Source organism: Triticum urartu, chromosome 2 (assembly GCF_003073215.2).
Source record: "Triticum urartu cultivar G1812 chromosome 2, Tu2.1, whole genome shotgun sequence".
In the NCBI taxonomy this organism is placed as follows: domain Eukaryota; kingdom Viridiplantae; phylum Streptophyta; class Magnoliopsida; order Poales; family Poaceae; genus Triticum; species Triticum urartu.
The window spans coordinates 186,510,372-186,532,860 of NC_053023.1; positions in this window are offsets into that span (position 1 = coordinate 186,510,372).

Below are 22,489 nucleotides of genomic sequence, written 5' to 3' on the forward strand. Positions count from 1 at the left end.
GAATACAAGTTTTTCAATGAAAGACCTCGGTGAAGCTGCTTACATATTAGGCATTAAGATCTATAGAGATAGATCAAGACGCTTAATTGGACTTTCACAAAGCACATACCTTGACAAGATTTTGAAGAAATTCAAAATGGATCAAGCAAAGAAAGGATTCTTGCCTGTGTTACAAGGTGTGAAGTTGAGTAAGACTCAATGCCCGACCACTGCAGAAGATAGAAAGAATATGAAAGATGTTCCCTATGCATCAGCCATAGGATCTATCATGTATGCAATGTTGTGTACCAGACCTGATGTGTGCCTTGCTATAAGTTTAGCAGGGAGGTACCAAAATAATCCAGGAGTGGATCACTGGACAGCGGTCAAGAACATCTTGAAATACCTAAAAAGGACTAAGGATATGTTTCTCGTATATGGAGGTGACAAAGAGCTCACCGTAAAAGGTTACGTTGATGCAAGCTTTGACACTGATCCGGACGATTCTAAATCGCAAACCGGATACGTGTTTACATTAAACGGTGGAGCTGTCAGTTGGTGCAGTTCTAAACAAAGCGTCGTAGCGGGATCTACATGTGAAGCGGAGTACATAGCTGCTTCGGAAGCAGCAAACGAAGGAGTCTGGATGAAGGAATTCATATCCGATCTAGGTGTCATACCTAATGCATCGGGTCCAATGAAAATCTTTTGTGACAATACTGGTGCAATTGCCTTGGCAAAGGAATCCAGATTTCACAAAAGGACCAAACACATCAAGAGACGCTTCAACTCCATCCGGGATCTAGTCCAGGTGGGAGACATAGAGATTTGCAAGATACATACGGATCTGAATGTTGCAGACCCGTTGACTAAGCCTCTTCCACGAGCAAAACATGATCAGCACCAAGGCTCCATGGGTGTTAGAATCATTATAGTGTAATCTAGATTATTGACTCTAGTGCAAGTGGGAGACTGAAGGAAATATGCCCTAGAGGCAATAATAAAGTTATTATTTATTTCCTTATAATCATGATAAATGTTTATTATTCATGCTAGAATTGTATTAACCGGAAACATAATACATGTGTGAATACATAGACAAACAAAGTGTCACTAGTATGCCTCTACTTGACTAGCTCGTTAATCAAAGATGGTTATGTTTCCTAACCATGAACAATGAGTTGTTATTTGATTAACGGGATCACATCATTAGTTGTGAATGTTGATTGACATGACCCATTCCATTAGCTTAGCACCCGATCGATTAGTATGTTGCTATTGCTTTCTTCATGACTTATACATGTTCCTATGACTATGAGATTATGCAACTCCCGTTTGCCGGAGGAACACTTTGGTGCTACCAAACGTCACAACGTAACTGGGTGATTATAAAGGAGCATTACAGGTGTCTCCAAAGGTAGATGTTGGGTTGGCGTATTTCGAGATTAGGATTTGTCACTCCGATTGTCGGAGAGGTATCTCTGGGCCCTCTCGGTAATACACATCACATAAGCCTTGCAAGCATTACAACTAATATGTTAGTTGTGAGATGATGTATTACGGAACGAGTAAAGAGACTTGCCGGTAACGAGATTGAACTAGGTATTGGGATACCGACGATCGAATCTCGGGCAAGTAACATACCGATGACAAAGGGAACAACGTATGTTGTTATGCGGTCTGACCGATAAAGATCTTCGTAGAATATGTAGGAGCCAATATGAGCATCCAGGTTCCGCTATTGAGTTATTGACCGGAGACGTGTCTCGGTCATGTCTACATTGTTCTCGAACCCGTAGGGTCCGCACGCTTAAGGTTACGATGACAGTTACATTATGAGTTTATGCATTTTGATGTACCGAAGGTTGTTCGGAGTCCCGGATGTGATCACGGACATGACGAGGAGTCTCGAAATGGTCGAGACGTAAAGATTGATATATTGGAAGCCTATGTTTGGATATCGGAAGTGTTCCGGGTGAAATCGGGATTTTACCGGGTTACCGGGAGGTTACCGGAACCCCCCGGGAGCCATATGGGCCTTCATGGGCCTTAGTGGAAAGGAGAAAGGGGCAGCCCAAGGTGGCTGCGCCACTTCCCCCTCCCCTAGTCCTATTAGGACTAGGAGAAGGTGGCCGGCCCCCCTCTCCTCTCTCCCCCCTTGGGAATCCTAGTTGGAATAGGATTGGGGGGGGAGTCCTACTCCCGGAAGGAGTAGGACTCCTCCTGCGCCTCTCTCCCTGGCCGGCACCCCCCTCCCCCCTTGGCTCCTTTATATACTGAGGTAGAGGCACCCTAGAACACACAAGTTGATCCACGTGATCTATTCCTTAGCCGTGTGCGGTGCCCCCTGCCACCATATACCTCGATAATACTGTAGCGGAGTTTAGGCGAAGCCCTGCTGCTGTAGTACATCAAGATCGTCACCACGCCGTCGTGCTGACGGAACTCTTCCCCGACACTTTGCTGGATCGGAGTCCGGGGATCGTCATCGAGCTGAACGTGTGCTCGAACTCGGAGGTGCCGTAGTTTCGGTGCTTGATCGGTTGGATCGTGAAGACGTACGACTACTTCCTCTACGTTGTGTCAGCGCTTCCGCAGTCGGTCTGCGTTGGGTACGTAGACAACACTCTCCCCCTCATTGCTATGCATCACATGATCTTGCATGTGCATAGGAAATTTTTTGAAATTACTACGAAACCCAACACAAGAGACTCTAAAAGTCCATCTGCATGGAGCTTCTTCATGCATTTGCCACCTATGTGACCAAGGCGGCAGTGCCACAAGTATGTGGGAATATCATTATCAACCTTACATCTGTTGGTACTCACACTATGAATATGTGTAGCATTACGCTCGAGATTCATTAAGAATAAACCATTCACCATCGGAGCATGACCATAAAACATATCTCTCATATAAATAGAACAACCATTATTCTCAGATTTAAATGAGTAGCCATCTCGTATTAAACGAGATCCTGATACAATGTTCATGCTCAAACTTGGCACTAAATAACAATTATTGAGGTTCAAAACTAATCCCGTAGGTAAATGTAGAGGTAGCGTGCCGATGGCGATCACATCGACCTTGGAACCATTCCCGACGCGCATCGTCACCTCGTCCTTCGCCAGACTCCGCTTATTCCGCAGCTCCTGCTTTGAGTTACAAATGTGAGCAACTGCACCGGTATCAAATACCCAGGAGCTACTACGAGTACTGGTAAGGTACACATCAATTACATGTATATCACATATACCTTTCGTTTTGCCGGCCTTCTTGTCCGCTAAGTATTTGGGGCAGTTCCGCTTCCAGTGACCACTTTCCTTGCAATAAAAGCACTCAGTCTCGGGCTTGGGTCCATTCTTTGGCTTCTTCCTGGCAGCTTGCTTGCCGGGCGCGGCAACTCCCTTGCCGTCCTTCTTGAAGTTCTTCTTACCCTTGCCTTTCTTGAACTTAGTGGTTTTATTCACCATCAACACTTGATGTTCCTTTTTGACTTCTACCTCTGCTGATTTCAGCATTGCAAATACTTCAGGAATGGTCTTTTCCATCCCCTGCATATTGAAGTTCATCACAAAGCTCTTGTAGCTCGGTGGAAGCGACTGAAGGATTCTGTCAATGACCGCGTCATCCGGGAGATTAACTCCCAGCTGAGTCAAGCGGTTATGTAACCCAGACATAGTGAGTATGTGCTCACTGACAGAACTGTTTTCCTCCATCTTACAGCTGAAGAACTTGTCGGAGACTTCATATCTCTCGACCCGGGCATGAGCTTGAAAAACCATTTTCAGCTCTTCGAACATCTCATATGCTCCGTGTCTCTCAAAACGCTTTTGGAGCCCCGGTTCTAAGCTGTAAAGCATGCCGCACTGAACGAGGGAGTAATCATCGGTACATGTCTGCCAAGCGTTCATAACGTCTTGTTCTGCAGGGAGAACAGGTGCGTCACCTAGCGGTGCTTGTAGGACATAATCTTTCTTGGCAGCTATGAGGATGATCCTCAGGTTCCGGACCCAGTCCGTGTAGTTGCTGCCATCGTCTTTCAGCTTGGTTTTCTCTAGGAACGCGTTGAAGTTGAGGACAACGTTGGCCATTTGATCTACAATACATGTTGTGAAGATTTTAGACTAAGTTCATGATAATTAAGTTCATCTAAATCAAATTATTCAATAAACTCCCACTCAGATAGACATCCCTCCAGTCATCTAAGTATAACATGATCCGAGTTAACTAGGCCGTGTCCGATCATCACGTGAGACGGACTAGTCAACATCGGTGAACATCTTCATGTTGATCGTATCTTCTATACGACTCATGCTCGACCTTTCGGTCTTCTGTGTTCCGAGGCCATGTCTGTACATGCTAGGCTCGTCAAGTCAACCTAAGTGTTTGCATGTGTAAATCTGTCTTACACCCGTTGTATGTGAACATTGGAATCTATCACACCCGATCATCACGTGGTGCTTCGAAACAACGAACTGTCGCAACGGTGCACAGTTAGGGGGAACACTTTCTTGAAAATATTATGAGGGATCATCTTATTTACTACCGTCGTTCTAGGTAAACAAGATGCAAAAACATGATAAACATCACATGCAATCAAATAATAATAGTGACATGATATGGCCAATATCACATAGCTCCTTTGATCTCCATCTTGTGGCTCCATGATCATCTTGTCACCGGCATGACACCATGATCTCCATCATCATGATCTCCATCATCGTGTCTCCATGAAGTTGCTCGCCAACTATTATTTCTACTACTATGGCTAACACGTTTAGCAATAAAGTAAAGTAATTTACATGGCGTTTCTCAATGACACGTAGATCATACAAAAAATAAAGACAACTCCTATGGCTCCTGCTGGTTGTCATACTCATCGACATGCAAGTCGTGATTCCTATTACAATAGCATGAACATCTCATACATCACATATATATATCATTCATCATTCATCACAACTTTGGCCATATCACATCACAAAACACTTGCTGCAAAAACAAGTTAGACGTCCTCTAATTGTTGTTGCAAGTTTTACGTGGCTGCAATAGGGTTCTAGCAAGAACGTTTTCTTACCTACGTGAAAGCCACAACGTGATTTGTCAACTTCTATTTACCCTTCATAAGGACCCTTTTCATCGAATCTGCTCCAACTAAAGTGGGAGAGACAGACACCCGCCAGCCACCTTATGCAACTAGTGCATGTTAGTCGGTGGAACCGGTCTCACGTAAGCGTACGTGTAAGGTTGGTCCGGGCCGCTTCATCCCACAATACCGTTGAAGCAAAATAAGACTAGTAGCGGCAAGAAAGTTGACAACATTTACGCCCACAACAAATTGTGTTCTACTCGTGCAAAAAGAACTACGCATAGACCTAGCTCTGATACCACTGTTGGGGAACGTTGCAGAAAACAAAAAATTTCCTACGGTTTCACCAAGATCCATCTATGAGTTCATCTAGCAACGAGTGATCGGATTGCATCTACATACCTTTGTAGATCACGCGCGGAAGCGTTCAAAGAACGGGGATGAGGAAGTCGTACTCGACGTGATCCAAATCACCGGAGATCCTAGCACCGAACGGACGACACCTCCGTGTTCGACACACGTACGGTCAGCATGACGTCTCCTCCTTCTTGATCCAGCAAGGGGGGAGAAGAGGTTGATGAAGATCCAGCAGCACGACGGCGTGGTGGTGGATGCAGGGGTCACCGCAGCAGGGCTTCGCCGTTCTACTGCGAGAGGGAGAGGTGTAGCAGGGGAGAGGGAGGTGCCAAGACTCAAGCGTACGGCTGCCCCTCCCTCCCCCCTTTATATAGGCCCCCCTAGGGGGTGCGCCGGCCCTAGGAGATGGGATCTCCTAGGGGGGGGGGCGGCGGCCAAGGGGTGGAGTGCCCCCCAAGCCAGGTGGGGCGCCCCCCACCCTAGGGTTCCCAACCCTAGGCGCATGGGGTGGGCCAAGGGGGGCGCACCAGCCCACTATGGGCTGGTTCCCCTCCCCACTTTAGCCCATGGGGCCCTCCGGGATGGGTGGCCCCACCCGGTGGACCCCCGGGACCCTTCCGGTGGTCCCGGTACAATACCGGTGACCCCCGAAACTCTCCCGATGGCCGAAACTGCACTTCCTATATATAATTCTTCACCTCCGGACCATTCCAGAACTCCTCGTGACGTCCAGGATCTCATCCAGGACTCCGAACAACTTTCGGGTTACTGCATATTCATATCTCTACAACCCTAGTGTCACCGAACCTTAAGTGTGTAGACCCTACGGGTTCGGGAGACATGTGGACATGACCGAGATGGCTCTCCGGTCAATAACCAACAGCGGGATCTGGATACCCATGTTGGCTCCCACATTCTCCTCGATGATCTCATCGGATGAACCACGATGTCGAGGATTCAAGCAACCCCGTATACAATTCCCTTTGTCAATCGGTATGTTACTTGCCCGAGATTCGATCGTCGGTATCCCAATACCTCGTTCAATCTCGTTACCGGCAAGTCACTTTACTCGTACCGTAATGCATGATCCCGTGACCAGACACTTGGTCACTTTGAGCTCATTGTGATGATGCATTACCGAGTGGGCCTAGAGATACCTCTCCGTCATACGGAGTGACAAATCCCAGTCTTGATCCGTGTCAACCCAACAGACACTTTCGGAGTTACCCGTAGTATACCTTTATAGTCACCCAGTTATGTTGTGACGTTTGGTACACCCAAAGCACTCCTACGGCATCCGGGAGTTACACGATCTCATGGTCTAAGGAAAAGATACTTGACATTGGAAAAACTCTAGCAAACGAACTATACGATCTTGTGCTAAGTTTAGGATTGGGTCTTGTCCATCACATCATTCTCCTAATGATGTGATCTCGTTATCAATGACATCCAATGTCCTTAGTCAGGAAACCATGACTATCTATTTATCGACGAGCTAGTCAACTAGAGGCTTACTAGGGACATGTTGGTGTCTATGTATTCACACATGTATTACAATTTCCGGATAACACAATTATAGCATGAATAAAAGACAATTATCATGAACAAGGAAATATAATAATAATCCTTTTATTATTGCCTCTAGGGCATATTTCCAACATTTAGTGCACCATGCTTAAACGGCTTAGAATCGGGACTTCAAGGATGTTTTGAACGTCATGGACCATATGAGATGTTCCAGGAGTTGAAGTTAATATTTCAAGCAAATGCCCGAGTTGAGAGATATGAAGTCTCCAACAAGTTCTATAGCTAAAAGATGGAGGAGAATAGCTCAAGCAGTGAGCATGTGCTCAGATTGTCTGGGTACTACAATCGCTTGAATCAAGTGGGAGTTAATCTTCCAGATAAAATAGTGATTGACAGAATTATCTAGCCACCATCACCAAGTTAGTAGAATTTCGTGATGAACTGTAATATGCAAGGGATAATGGAAACGATTCCCAAGCTCTTCGTGATGCTGAAATCAACGAAGGTAGAAATCAAGAAAAGCATCAAGTGTTGATGGTAAACAAAACCACTAGTTTCAAGTAAAGGGACAAAGGGAAGAAAGGCGAACTTCAAGAAGAACGACAAGCAAGTTGTTGCTCAAGTGAAAAAACCCAAGTCTGGACCTAAGCCTGAAACTGAGTGCTTCTTCTACAAAGGGACTGGTCACTGGAAGCGGAACTACCCCAAGTAATTGGCAGATAAGAAGGATGGCAAAGTGAACATAGGTATATTTGATATACATGTTATTGATGTGTACTTTACTAGTTTTTATAGCAACCCCTCAGTATTTGATACTAGTTTAGTTGCTAAGAATAGTAACTCGAAACGGGAGTTGCAGAATGAACAGAGACTAGTTAAGGGTGGAGTGACAATGTGTATTGGAAATGGTTCCAAGATTGATATGATCATCATCGCACACTCCCTATACTTTCGGGGTTAGTGTTAAACCTAAAATAAATGTTATTTAGTGTTTGCGTTGAGCATGAATATGATTGGATCATGTTTATTGCAATACAGTTATTCATGTAAGTTAGAGAATAGTATTGATGCCAAAAGATGCAAAGTTAATAATGATAGTGCAACTTATTTGTGGCACTGCTGTTTAGGTCATATTGGTGTAAAGCGCATGAAGAAAATCCATGCTGATGGGCTTTTGGAATCACTTGATTATGAATCATTTGATGCTTGCGAACCATGCCTCATAGGCAAGATGACTAAGACTCCATTCTCCGGAACAATGGAGCGAGCAACAAATTTGTTGGAAATCATACATACTGATGTATGTGGTCCGATGAATATTGAGGCTCGCGGCAGGTATCATTATTTTCTGATCTTCATAGATGATTTGAGCAGATATGAGTATATCAACTTGATGAAACACAAGTCTGAAACATTTGAAAAGTTTAAAGAATTTCAGAGTGAAGTGGAGAATCATCGTGACAAAAATAAAAGTTTCTACGATATGATCGCAGAAGTAAAATATTTGAGTTACGAGTTTGGCCTTCAGTTAAAACAATGTGAAATAGTTTCACTACTCACGCCACCTGGAACACCACAGTGTAATGGTGTGTCCGAACATCGTAACCGTACTTTATTAGATATGGTGCGATCTATGATGTCTCTTACCGATTTACCACTATCGTTTTGGGGTTATGCATTAGAGACAGCTACATTCACGTTAAATAGGGCACCATCTAAATCCATTGAGACAACACCGTATGAACTATGGTTTGGCAAGAAACCTAAGCTGTCATTTCTTAAAGTTTGAGGTTGCAATGCTTATGTGAAAAATTTTCAACCTGATAAGCTCAAACCCAAATCGGAGAAGTGCGTCTTCATAGGATACCCAAAAGAAAATGTTGGGTACACCTTATATCACAGATCCGAAGGCAAGTTATTCATTGCTGAGAATGGACCCTTTCTAGAGAAAGAGTTTCTCTTGAAAGAAGTGAGTGGGAGGAAAGCAGAACTTGATGAGGTAACTGTACCTGCTCCCTTATTGGAAAGCAGTTCATCACAGAAATCTGTTCCTGTGACTACTACACCAATTAGTGAGGAAGCTAATGATGATGATCATGTAACTTCAGATCAAGTTACTACCGAACCTCGTAGGTAAACCAGAGTGAGATCCGCACCAGAGTGGTACGGTAATCCTGTTCTGGAGGTCATGTTACTTGACCATGACGAACCTACGAACTATGAGGAAGCGATGATGAGCCCAGATTCCGCGAAATGGCTTGAGGCCATGAAATCTGAGATGAGATCCATGTATGAGAACAAAGTATGGACTTTGACTTGCCCAATGATCGACGAGCCATCGAGATTAAATGGATCTTCAAGAGGAAGACGGACGCTGATAATAGTGTTACTATCTACAAAGCTAGAATTGTCGCAAAAGGTTTTCGACAAGTTCAAGGTATTGACTACGATGAGAGTTTCTCACTCGTATCGATGCTTAAGTCTATCCAAATCATGTTAGCAATTGTTGCATTCTATGAAATCTGGCAAAAGGATAAACAAAACTGCATTCCTTAATGGATTTATTAAAGAAGAGTTGTCTATGATGCAACCAGAAGGTTTTGTCAATCCTAAAGGTGCTAACAAAATATGCAAGCTTCAGCGATCCATCTATGGACTGGTGCAAGCATCTCGGAGTTGGAATATACGCTTTGATAAGTTGATCAAAGCATATAGTTTTATACAGACTTGCGGTGAAGCCTGTATTTACAAGAAAGTGAGTGGGAGAACTACAACATTTCTGATAAGTATATGTGAATGACATATTGCTGATCGAAGATAATGTAGAATTATTCTGCAAAGCATAAATGAGTGTTTGAAAGGAGTTTTTCAAAGAAAGACCTCAGTGAAGCTGCTTACATATTGAGCATCAACATCTATAGAGATAGATCAAGACGCTTGATAAGTTTTTCAATGAGTACATACCTTGACAAGATTTTGAAGTAGTTCAAAATGGAACAGTCAAATAAAGAGTTCTTGCATGTGTTACAAGGTGTGGAACTGAGTAAGACTCAAAGCCCGACCATGACAGAAGATAGAAAAAAATGAAAGTCATTCCCTATGCCTTGACCATAGATTCTATAAAATATGCCATGCTGTGTACCAGATCTATTTGTATACCCTACACTGTTTTTGGCAAGGGAGTACAATAGTGATCTAGGAGTAGATCACTGGACAGTGGTCAAAATTATCCTTAGTGAAATAAGGATATGTTTCTCGATTATGGAAGTGACAAAAAGGTTCGTCGTAAAAGGTTACGTCGATGCAAATTTTGACACTAATCCAGATGACTCTAAGTCTCAATCTGGATACATTTTGAAAGTGGGAGCAATTAGCTAGAGTAGCTCCGTGCAGAGCATTGTTGGCATAGAAATTTGCAAAATACATACGGATCTGAATGTGCCAGACCCGTAGACTAAACTACTCTCACAAGCAAAACATGATCACACCTTACTACTCTTTGGGTGTTCATCACATAGCGATGTGAACTATATTGTTGACTCTAGTAAACCCTTTGGGTGTTGGTCACATGACGATGTGAACTATGGGTGTTGCTCACATGGTGATGTGAACTATTGGTGTTTAATCACATGGAGATGTGAACTAGACTATTGACTCTAGTGCAAGTGGGAGACTGAAGGAAATATGCCCTAGAGGCAATAATAAAGTTATTATTTATTTCCTTATATCCTGATAAATGTTTATTATTCATGCCAGAATTGTATTAACCGGAAACATGATACATGTGTGAATACATAGACAAACAGAGTGTCACTAGTATGCCTCTACTCGACTAGCTCGTTGATCAAAGATGGTTATGTTTCCTAGCCATAGACAAAGAGTTGTCATTTGATTAACGGGATCACATCATTAGGAGAATGATGTGATTGACTTGACCCATTCCGTTAGCTTAGCACTTGATCGTTTAGTTTGTTGCTATTGCTTTCTTCATGACTTATACATGTTCCTATGACTATGAGATTATGCAACTCCCGTTTACCGGAGGAACACTTTGTGTGCTACCAAACGTCACAACGTAACTGGGTGATTATAAAGGTGCTCTACAGGTGTCTCTGAAGGTACCTGTTGGGTTGGCGTATTTCGAGATTAGGATTTGTCACTCCGATTGTCGGAGAGGTATCTTTGGGCCCACTCGGTAATGCACATCACTATAAGCCTTGCAAGCATTGCAACTAATGAGTTAGTTGCGGGATGATGTATTACGGAACGAGTAAAGAGACTTGCTGGTAACGAGATTGAACTAGGTATGGAGATACCGACGATCGAATCTCGGGCAAGTAACATACCGATGACAAAGGGAACAACATATGTTGTTATGCGGTCTGACCGATAAAGATCTTCGTAGAATATGTAGGAGCCAATATGGGCATCCAGGTCCCGCTATTGGTTATTGACTAGAGAGGTGTCTGGGTCATGTCTACATAGTTCTCGAACCCGTAGGGTGTAACACCCCAAGTGGTAACATGTCCCATTTTGGCAATATATCAACTTGACCTTCATCCAATTCTTGTGGGTTCTATCATGTTTGGCCTCATCTTGTTTGGTTATGTGGTCTATTCTTTTCATTGCCATGTTTTCCTTGTCATATTGCATTTGTGCCTTTTGTCATTTGCTTTCCATCCCCATCATGTGCATGGTGTGATTTCATACATATTATGTTGTTGCATGTTCCATGCATAAATCTTGCATCATCACCACTTCTTAGTCCTTTCCTTTCTTTCATTTTGAAAGTGCACATTTTACCTTCTCCTTTAATGTTCATCTTCTACCTATAAATCTTGCTACATGTCTAGAACCCCTCTACCAAATCCCTTGCATTTTGGAGTTGATTTGGTTAGGTTCAAAAATGCCTCAAGTTTGAACTATATTCAAACTTGTTTTATTTTTCTACCTGTAAAAATGCCCAAACCAATTTATTCAAATAGCCCATAATTCCAAGACCCCAGACATATTTTTATATGTCCCCAATACCTCTCTTAGCTCTCTGTGCTTTTCTAGTTTTTTTCTGTTTGAAGAAAAGAAAAGAAAGCAGCAGTGGGCAGCCCAGCAGCATCACAGCCCGGCTGGACCTCCTCACTCCAGGCCGACCCAGATTCCCCAGTGAGCCAGCAGTGCTTCCCTCGCCCCCTCCTTTCCATGTTGGAGCCCCGCGCCGGCCCCACTTGCAGCGACCCAAACCTCTGTTCCTCTTCCTCCTCCCTCGCTCGTTCCTCTCACCGTAAAAGCAGAAGACAGGGGCACACATGGCCACCGTGGCCTCCACGCCCCTCGCTTCCCCCTATAAAGGGCAAGCCTAGGGTTCCTCCTCCTCCCTTCTTTCCCCTCCGCGCCGCCGCCACGGGTAAGAGGCACCCATGCCCTGCTTCCCCGCTCCGTCTCCTCCCTACAGCCACCATGGCCGGCCCGAGCAAGAGCTCCTCGCCGGAGTAGGTGCGACGCCGACCTCCCCTCCGTCGACCCCGAGCACCGCAGTGCCGCCCAGGATCCATTCTGACGTCGAGCCGCGCCCAAGGATCGCCAAGTCCGGCTACCTCGTCGACGTCTGCTTCTTCTCTGCTTCTCGGGACAGAGCTCGTCACCTTGTTCGTCAGCTCGCCGTCGTCCCTCCGTCGACACCCCGACCACATCTACACGTCCTGTGGACGCTAGGTGAGCCGAGCATCTCCTCCGCCATCCTCCTCTCGCTATAGCCTCGCGTAGTCGCCGCTCTGGCCATGTTCGCGTCGTGCTCCCCGCGCTCTGGAGTGTTCTGTAGTGAAGTTGTTGCTCGTAGTTGCAGCGCACACCCCAGCTCTCTGTTGCCCGCGCTCCCATTGCTCGCCCGTGCACCTGCAGTGCACACACTGTCCGCGCCACGCCCTGCTGCTCCCCCTGCCTGCCGTGCTCGTCGTATCCCGAGTCGAGCAGATGCTCGAGCTCGAGCACCCCGCACGCCAACTCCCGCAGTTGCTCCAGATGTACGCACGTTCCCTTACAGGACCCCGTGCGCGTACCACTCTGGCCTATCCCGTACCCCCGCCGGTGCCCCTTGGCTCCGGTGGTCGGCGTTGTTGCTCGCACGCACCGTCGGCGTCTTCTCTGCTGCAGATGAGAAGGGGCCGGTATCAGCCTCAAGTTGCTTCAGCAAGAGTCGAACCCCTACCAAACCAGCAGTCCCGTCCTAGCCCAACTGGTAGCCCGCCCACGATCGCAACCAAGAGACCTGCTGTCCACAGTTTCTGTGGTTTTTTTTCTTTCTTTGTGACACAGACGCCTCGGCCCCACTGGTCATACATACACCCAGCCACGTGGACCACGGCCCTACCAGTCAGTCTAACGGCTGGGTACAGCCTGGGTGCACCTAGCTTTCCCTCGCGTCTTCTGTTTTATCCTAAATTCGGAACATGCCAGATTTGGCATATGCCGATGTTTCCATTATAGGCAGTTTTTGTTTTTGCATAAATGTGGGGATTTTTCTGATGCAACCCCAACATATTATATATGTTTTTGGGGTACAAAGATCCCACCAATCCAGTGGTGGCATTACTTTTTGAATTTGAGCAAGTTCATGAACATGTCATTCTACATCATGTTGTTGTTTTGTCTTTTATGTGTTTATTCATACAAATATATTATGTGGTTGTTTTGCACATGGATAGCTTCATTTTCATGTCTACTTCATGCTAGAAGTTATTCCATGCCATGACATGCCTTGTAGTGAGTTAATCAAGCTTGTAAAGATGCCATGTTGAATCTGTTTCTGCTATGTCTAGCATTTTCACTAAGTGTGTAAAACGGTTATCTTTTGCATTATTGCCATGCTGTTTTAGTCATGCTCTAATGCTTTATAGCTTTAGCTCAATGTTCATGTTTTGTAGAGCATCTCCTTTACATCACTGCCATGTATGTTGTTCACATGTTTGGGTGCTGTAGCATATTTATACTTTGCATCCAAGTGGCCATGTTGCTGTTTTAAGCAGTTTGCATCATATCTTGTTTTTGCTTGTCATTTGCAAACCGTGCATCCAATTCCGGTGATCTTTATATCGATTTTGACCGAAATCAACTCCTCTTTCCAGTGGCACTCTTGGTTTTCCAAGTTGAGGCCAGGTTCTATCTTTCCTTTCCGAAACATGCATATGCATCGCGTATCGCATCCCGCATATCATGCCATGTTTTGCATCATGTTGCTTGTGCATTGCACGTGGTTGATTGTGTCTCCCTTTGCTTGTGTTCTTGCTTTGGGTAGAGCCGGGAGACGAGTACGTGATCGAGGAGCCTGTTGAGTATGTTTACGAGGATCAAGCTAACGTCAACTTGGAGAACTTTGCAGGCAAGATGACCATACCCTCGAAATCACTTCTATCTTTGCTTGCTAGATGCTCGCTCTTTTGGTATGCCTATGCTACGATACCTACCACTTGCTTATAATGCCTCCCATATTGCCATGTCAAACCTCTAACCCACCTTGTCATAGCAAACCATTGTTTGGCTATGTTACCGCTTGCTCAGCCCCTCTTATAGCGTTGCTAGTTGCAGGTGAAGATTGGAGTTTGGTCCTTGTTGGAACATGCTTATTGTTGGGATATCATTATTATATCTTGCCTATGTTAATGCATCTATATACTTGGTAAAGGGTGGAAGGCTCGTCCTTATGCCTGGTGTTTTGTTCCACTCTTGCCGCCCTAGTTTCTGTCACACCAGTGTTATGTTCCTTGATTTTGCGTTCCTTACACGGTTGGGTTATAATGGGAACCCCTTGACAATTCGCCTTGAATAAAACTCCTCCAGCAAGGCCCAACCTTGGTTTTACCATTCGTCACCTAGCCTTTTTCCCTTGGGTTTCGTGGACTCAAGGGTCATCTTTATTTTAAACCCCTGGGCCAGTGCTTCTCTACGTGTTGGTCCTACCCAGAGCACCGTGCGGGGCCGTCCCTTGGCAACTTGGGTTACGTTGGCTTCCGTACGCTTAGCTTATCCGGTGTGCCCTAAGAATGAGATATGTGCAGCTCCTATCGGGATTTGTCGGTACAGCGAGTGGTCTTGCTAGACTTGTTTTACCATTGTCGAGATGTCTTGTAACCGGGATTCCGAGTCTGATCGGATTGTCTTGGGAGAAGGAATATCCTTCATTGACCGTGAGAGCTTGTGATGGGCTAAGTTGGGACACCCCTGCAGGGATTTGATCTTTCGAAAGCCGTGCCCGCGGTTATGGGCAGATGGGAATTTGTTAATGTCCGGTTGTAGAAAACCTAAAACTTAACTTAATTAAAATGAATTGACAGAGTGTGTGGCCATGATGGTCTCTTTTCGGCGGAGTCCGGGAAGAGAACACGGTCTTGTGTTATGCTTGAACGTAGGTTGTTCTAGGATCACTTCTTGATCATAGTTCATCGTTCATGCCTTTGCCTCCTCTTCTCGCTCTCTTTTGCGTATGTTAGCCACCAAATATGCTAGTCGCTTGCTGCAGCTCCACCTCATACTTTTACCCTTCCTATAAGCTTAAATAGTCTTGATCGCGAGGGTGTGAGATTGCTGAGTCCCCGTGACTCACATATTCCTTCCAAAACCAGATGCAGGGACCGATGATACCGCTCCAGGAGTTTCGACTGAGCTCAAGTGGGAGTTCGATGAGGACTCAGGACGATACTACGTTTCCTTTCCAGACGATCAGTAGTGGTGCCCAGTTGGGGCGATCGGGGACATTGTTGCATTTGGGGTTTATCTTTATTTTGGTTCCGTAGTCGGACCTTGAGTGTAAATGGATGAATGTAATGATATTTATGCATTGTGTGATGTGGCGATTGTAAGCCAACTATGTATCTCTTTTCCCTTATTCATTACATGGGTTGTTGTGAAGATTGCCTCACTTGCGACATTGCTTACAATGCGGTTATGCCTCTAAGTCATGCTTCGACACGTGGGAGATATAGCCGCATCATGGGCGTTACATAGGGTCCGCACGCTTAGCGTTCGTTGATGATATAGTACTATGAGTTATGTATGTTGGTGACCGAATGTTGTTTGGAGTTTCGGATGAGATCACGGATATGACGAGGAACTCCGGAATGGTCCGGAAGTAAAGATTGATATGTGGATAGTAGTGTTTGATCTCCGGAAGGGTTCCGGAATTCACCGGAAGGGGTTCCGGATGTTTCCCGAAATGTTTGGGTACGAGAACACTTTATTTGGGCCAAAGGGGAAAGCCCACGAGGTTTTTGGAAAGCGCAAAAGGAAGTTTTGCGGAGTCCAGGGGCCAGATGCCAGGGTCCCTGGCGTTTGGGTCCAGACGCCGGGAACCCTGGCGTCTAGCCCTGGAGTCCGAGAAGGACTCTTGCCTTTCGGGTGAAACCGACTTTGTGGAGGCTTTTACTCCAAGTTTCGACCCCAAGGCTCAACATATAAATAGAGGGGTAGGGCTAGCACCCAAGACACATCAAGAAACACCAAGCCGTGTGCCAGCAACCCCGTCCCCTCTAGTTTATCCTCCGTCATAGTTTTCGTAGTGCTTAGGCGAAGCCCTGCGGAGATTGTTCTTCAGCAACACCGTCACCACGCCGTCGTGCTGCCGGAACTCATCTACTACTTCGCCCCTCTTGCTGGATCGAGAAGGCGAGGACGTCACCGAGCCGAACGTGTGCAGAACTCGGAGGTGCCGTGCTTTCGGTACTTGGATCGGTCGGATCGTGAAGACGTACGACTACATCAACCGCGTTGATATAACGCTTCCGCGAATGGTCTACGAGGGTACGTAGACAACACTCTCCCCTGTCGTTGCTATGCATCACCATGATCCTACGCGTGCGTAGGAAATTTTTGAAATTACTACGTTCCCCAACATATCCTTCATAGGAAATATGTTCTCAAAGAAAGTCGCATCATTCGACTCCATAATAGTACCAACATGCATGTCGGATACCTTAGATTTTATTATCAAAAATCTATAGCCAACACTATGAAAAGCATAGCCTAGAAGAACATAATCCACGGTTTTTGGTCCAAGCTTGCGCTTCTTGGGAATTGGTATATTGACTTTCGCCAAACAACCCCAAGTACGCAGGTAAGAGAGTTTCAATCTTTTCCTTTCCCATTCCTCAAATGGAGTCATGGTCTTATGCTTTGTGGGAACTCGGTTTAGGACATGACACACAGTCATTAGCGCCTCCCCCCACCATTCCTTGGAAAGACCCGATGTGTCTAACATGGTGTTAACCATATCAGTTAGAGTTCGGTTCTTTCTTTCGGCTCCCCCATTTGACTGAGGTGAGTAGGGAGGCATCCTCTCATGGATTATACCATGTTCCGCACAAAACAGATCAAATTCATTGGAAAAATACTCTCCATCACGATCGGACCTAAGCCGTTTAATTTTTTGATCAAAGTTGGTTCTCTGCCTCAGCTTTATAGTTTTTGAAGAAAGTTAAAGCATCATATTTTGATTTCAGAAGATACACATAAAAATATCTAGTGGAGTCATCAATCAATGTCATGAAGTATCTCTTTCCACCTTTTGTCAACACGCCATTCATCTCACAGAGATCAGAATGTTTAAGCTCTAGTGGCACCAAGTCTCTTGCCTCTGTAGTCTTATGGGACTTGCGAGGTTGCTTAGCTTGCACACGTACTTGGCACTTAGAGCCTTTGACAGTAGAAATTTTCGGAATTAAATTCATATTGGCTAGCTGCGTCATGCAACCAAAGTTAATGTGACAAAGTCGTGAATGCCAAATATCATACTCATTATTGTGGCAAACATTATTAATAACTTTAGTGCAAATATCTGACGAAGACAGGCGGAACAAGCCTCTGCTCTCATAGCCTTTTCCAACAAATTGTCCATACTTAGAAATTACAACTTTATTGGATTCGAAAACCAACTTAAAACCATCTCAACATAAACAGGAAGCGCTAACGAGATTTTTATTGATGGACGGCACATGATGAACGTTCTTCAAACGCACGGTCTTCCCCGAAGTAAACTTCAGATCGACCGTACCAACACCTCGAACGATGGCATGTGACCCGTTCCCCATCAGCATGGGAGAAGTCCATATGGCCTGGTAAGAAGAAAACATGGAGGCGTCAGCACAAACATGTACATTGGCACCGGTGTCAATTAACCAATCAGGGGATTGAAATACTGAAAGCATGGTACGAAAAATACCGTACCCTGATTCCTTCATATCAGTATCACCGATGACAACATTAGTGGACTTGCCGCTCTTCTCATGTTTGCGCTCCTCAAAGCGGTTAGGACACTTCGGAGCCCGGTGATTAGGATCACCGCAGACATGGCAAAGTCCCTTCCCCTTCTTATGAGAATTCTTCTTGAAGTTGGTAGAATGTGATGGCTTGTTCTTTGTATCAAACTTGCCTTTGCCCTGAGTTTTGTTCTTGTTGTTTTTGAACTTGTTGGGCTGGGAGTTCTTCTTCTGTACCATGTGGGCACTAGAACCTCCCTCAGCAACTCAAGCACGTGTGTCCTTTGCTCTCGCCTTCTCTTCAACATCAAGAGTACCAATGAGATCCGCAACGGGAAACTCCTGTCTCTTGTGTTTCAGGGAAGTAGCAAAATTGTTCCACGAAGGTGGAAGCTTGGCAATGATGCCTCCGGCAACAAATTTGTCCGGCAACACACACTTGAAGTACTCAAGTTCTTTTGCGAGCGAATGTATCTCATGAGCCTGTTGTACAACAGAGCGCTCATCAGTCATCTTGTAGTCATAGAATTGCTCCATGACGTACAACTCGCTGCCGGCGTCCGAGGCACCAAATTTGGCCTCGAGCGCAACCCACATGTCCTTGCCATTTTCAAACGACATATACGAATCCACAATGGAATCATCCAGAACACTCAGAAGAGCGCCTTTAAAGAGAGCATCAATCTTCTCAAAAGCTTCTAGTTGTGCTGGATTAAGATCGCCCTCAGGCTTGCCCTTGGTGGCGTCATAGCAGCCCATGGTTTGAAACCAGTAGACTGCTCTCATGCGCCACCTCTTATATTGCACCGCCTTAAAGGCAAGCGGCTTCAGATGCGCAGCAAAACCACTCGGAGTAAATTGCCTATAATAAGTTTTTTTGATTGTTGGAAATATGAGCAAATTACTATGAGATTTAATCGGAATAGACAGAAGATAAATCATGACTACAGTAGCAAATATTGAACTAATCATGCGAACTAGCATAGTAGTTGAACAGATCACATCTAGGGCACATACTAGAAACATGAATTCTACCACGATCTCGAACAGGAAGGATAGAACCACATACGGTGCAGCGGGAGCAGCACCGTCGGCATTGACGTTGTCGCCCATGTCATCGAGGATGAGGTTGCCGAGGTCGGGGAAGAAGTCGTCGTTCGCGAAGCCGTCGCTGCCAGCAGTCGCGCGAGTGCGCTCCCTAAAAACCTGATTGCCCCTCTCCCGTACAGGATGACGAGAGGCGGGGTTCCGAAGGCCTGCTGTCCCTTCTCCCGGTGCACGCCGAAAGGAGGGATGGAGAAGACTTGCTTGGCGACGCAATGATCTGGAACGGTGGTGAGAAACCATACGAAGCGGCGGCGGCTAGGGTAGACGTCTGCCTGACTATATAGTGCGGACCCGATAGGTCGTGGGAGTAAACCCCACGAGTCGTCACGATCCAAAAGAATCGGAAACGGTTCAGTAATTGACGCGTCCGTTAATTATTAATTAATGACTCATTAATTTTCCCGAGCAGCAAAAATATAGACAACGTGCATATCTCTATCCTTGGCTCCACTCAATCCTGCAACCCGCGGCGCGCGTGACGAGGCGTGGCGAGGCGAGTGAGGAGGAGGAGCGCACGTGTAGGTATTCTCTTCTCATGCTCATACAAGTGGTAGAAGAGCTCACCTTATAAAGAGGTGCAACTCTCTCTCAACTTATGAGGTGGGACTAAACTTTAGCCTCACTCACTCTACTCACATGTGTGCATGAATGGGCCAAGAGAATTTCAGAATTTTAGTTGGGCTTTGGGCCAAAATCCCACTAGTAAATTCCAACACAATGTTGTATGTACTTCCACATCATATAGATTTGTTATGCTAAATATTTATATTTATTTCTATAAATTTGGTCAAACTTTACAAAGTTTGAATTTAGTCAACTCTAATATGCGGAGTAAATAAAAACGGAGGGAGTAATTACATTAAATGGTCGATATTTCGACCATTTAACTAAGAACTAGAAAAAAATATGAGGCTAAATTGTAGTGGACGACGACATTGTACGCTTTGTCGCCCTGCCCGGCCACACTGCAGTCATTGTCCCTCCGGTGGCGGAAGGGCGCGGGCTGTCGCCTGGCGCCCGCGGAGGAGTCGGTCCTCTTCCTCTTGCGCAGTGCAGAGAGCCACCATGGCCAATGCCGATGACGCCTACGTTGCCCTGGTGGCGGCCTTGTTGGAAATATGCCCTAGAGGCAATAATAAAAGCATTATTATTATATTTCCTTGTTCATGATAATTGTCTTTATTCATGCTATAATTGTGATTATCCAGAAATCGTAGTACATGTGTGAATAACAGACACAAACATGTCCCTAGTAAGCCTCTAGTTGACTAGCGCGTTGATCAACAGATAGTCATGGTTTCCTGACTATGGACATTGGATGTCATTGATAACGAGATCACATCATTAGGAGAATGATGTGATGGACAAGACCCAATCCTAAACATAGCATGAGATCGTATAGTTCGTTTGCTAGAGTTTTTCCAATGTCAAGTATCTTTTCCTTAGACCATGAGATCGTGTAACTCCCGGATACCGTAAGAATGCTTTGGGTATACCAAACGTCACAACGTAACTGGGTGACTATAAAGGTAGACTACGGGTATCTCCGAAAGTGTCTGTTGGGTTGACATGGATCAAGACTGGGATTTGTCACTCCGTATGACGGAGAGGTATCGCTGGGCCCACTCGGTAATGCATCATCATAATGAGCTCAAAGTGACCAAGTGTCTGGTCACGGGATCATGCATTACGGTACGAGTAAAGTGACTTGCCGGTAACGAGATTGAACGAGGTATTGGGATACCGACGATCGAATCTCGGGCAAGTAACATATCGATTGACAAAGGGAATTGCATACGGGGTTGATTGAATCCTCGACATCGTGGTTCATCCGATGAGATCATCGTGGAGCATGTGGGAGCCAACATGGGTATCCAGATCCCGCTGTTGGTTATTGACCGGAGAGTCGTCTCGGTCATGTCTGCTTGTCTCCCGAACCCGTAGGGTCTACACACTTAAGGTTCGGTGACGCTAGGGTTGTGAAGATATGTATATGCAGTAACCCGAATGTTGTTCGGAGTCCCGGATGAGATCCCGGACGTCACGAGGAGTTCCGGAATGGTCCGGAGGTAAAGAATTATATATAGGAAGTGCTGTTTCGGCCATCGGGACAAGTTTCGGGGTCGCCGTATTGTACCGGGACCACCGGAAGGGTCCCGGGGGTCCACCGGGTGGGGCCACCTATCCCGGGGGGCCCCATGGGCTGAAGTGGGAGGGAACCCGGTCCATAGTGGGCTGGGGCGCCACCCCCTTAGGGCCCATGCGGCTAGGATTGAGGGGAAACCCTAAAGGGGGCGTCCCCTTGCTTGGGGGGCAAGCCCCCCACCCTAGGCCGCCGCCCCCCCTAGTAGATTCCATCTACTAGGGCCAGGCGCCCCCTAGCACCCCTATATATAGTGGGGGAGAGGAGGGACTTCATACCCATCCCCTGGCACCTCCCTCTCTCCCCGTACGTCTCTCTTCTCGTAGTATAGGCGAAGCCCTGCTACTGTGACGCCCTGCATCCACCACCACGCCGTCGTGCTGCTGGATCTTCATCGACCTCTCCTTCCCCCTTGCTGGATCAAGAAGGAGGAGACGTTCCCCGTCCCGTACGTGTGTTGAACGCGGAGGTGCCGTCCGTTCGACGCTTGGTCATCGGTGATTTGGATCACGTCGTGTTCGACTACATCATCACCGTTCTTTGAACGCTTCCGTGCGCGATCTACAAAGGTATGTAGATGCATCCGATGACTCGTTGCTAGATGAACTCCTAGATGGATCTTGGTGAGACGAGTAGGAAAATTTTTGTTTCTGCAATGTTCCCAACAGTGGCATCATGAGCTAGGTCTATGCGTAGTTCTTCTTGCGCGAGTAGAACACAATTTGTTGTGGGCGTAGATTTGTCAACTTTCTTGCCGCTACTAGTCTTTTCTTGCTTCAGCGGCATTGTGGGATGAAGCGGCCCGGACCAACCTTACACGTACGCTTACGTGAGACCGGTTCCACCGACTAACATGCACTAGTTGCATAAGGTGGCTGGCGGGTGTCTGTCTCTCCCACTTTAGTTGGAGCGGATTCGATGAACAGGGTCCTTATGAAGGGTAAATAGAAGTTGACAAATCACGTTGTGGCTTTAACGTAGGTAAGAAGACGTTCTTGCTAGAACCCTAATTCAGCCACGTAAAACTTGCAACAACAATTAGAG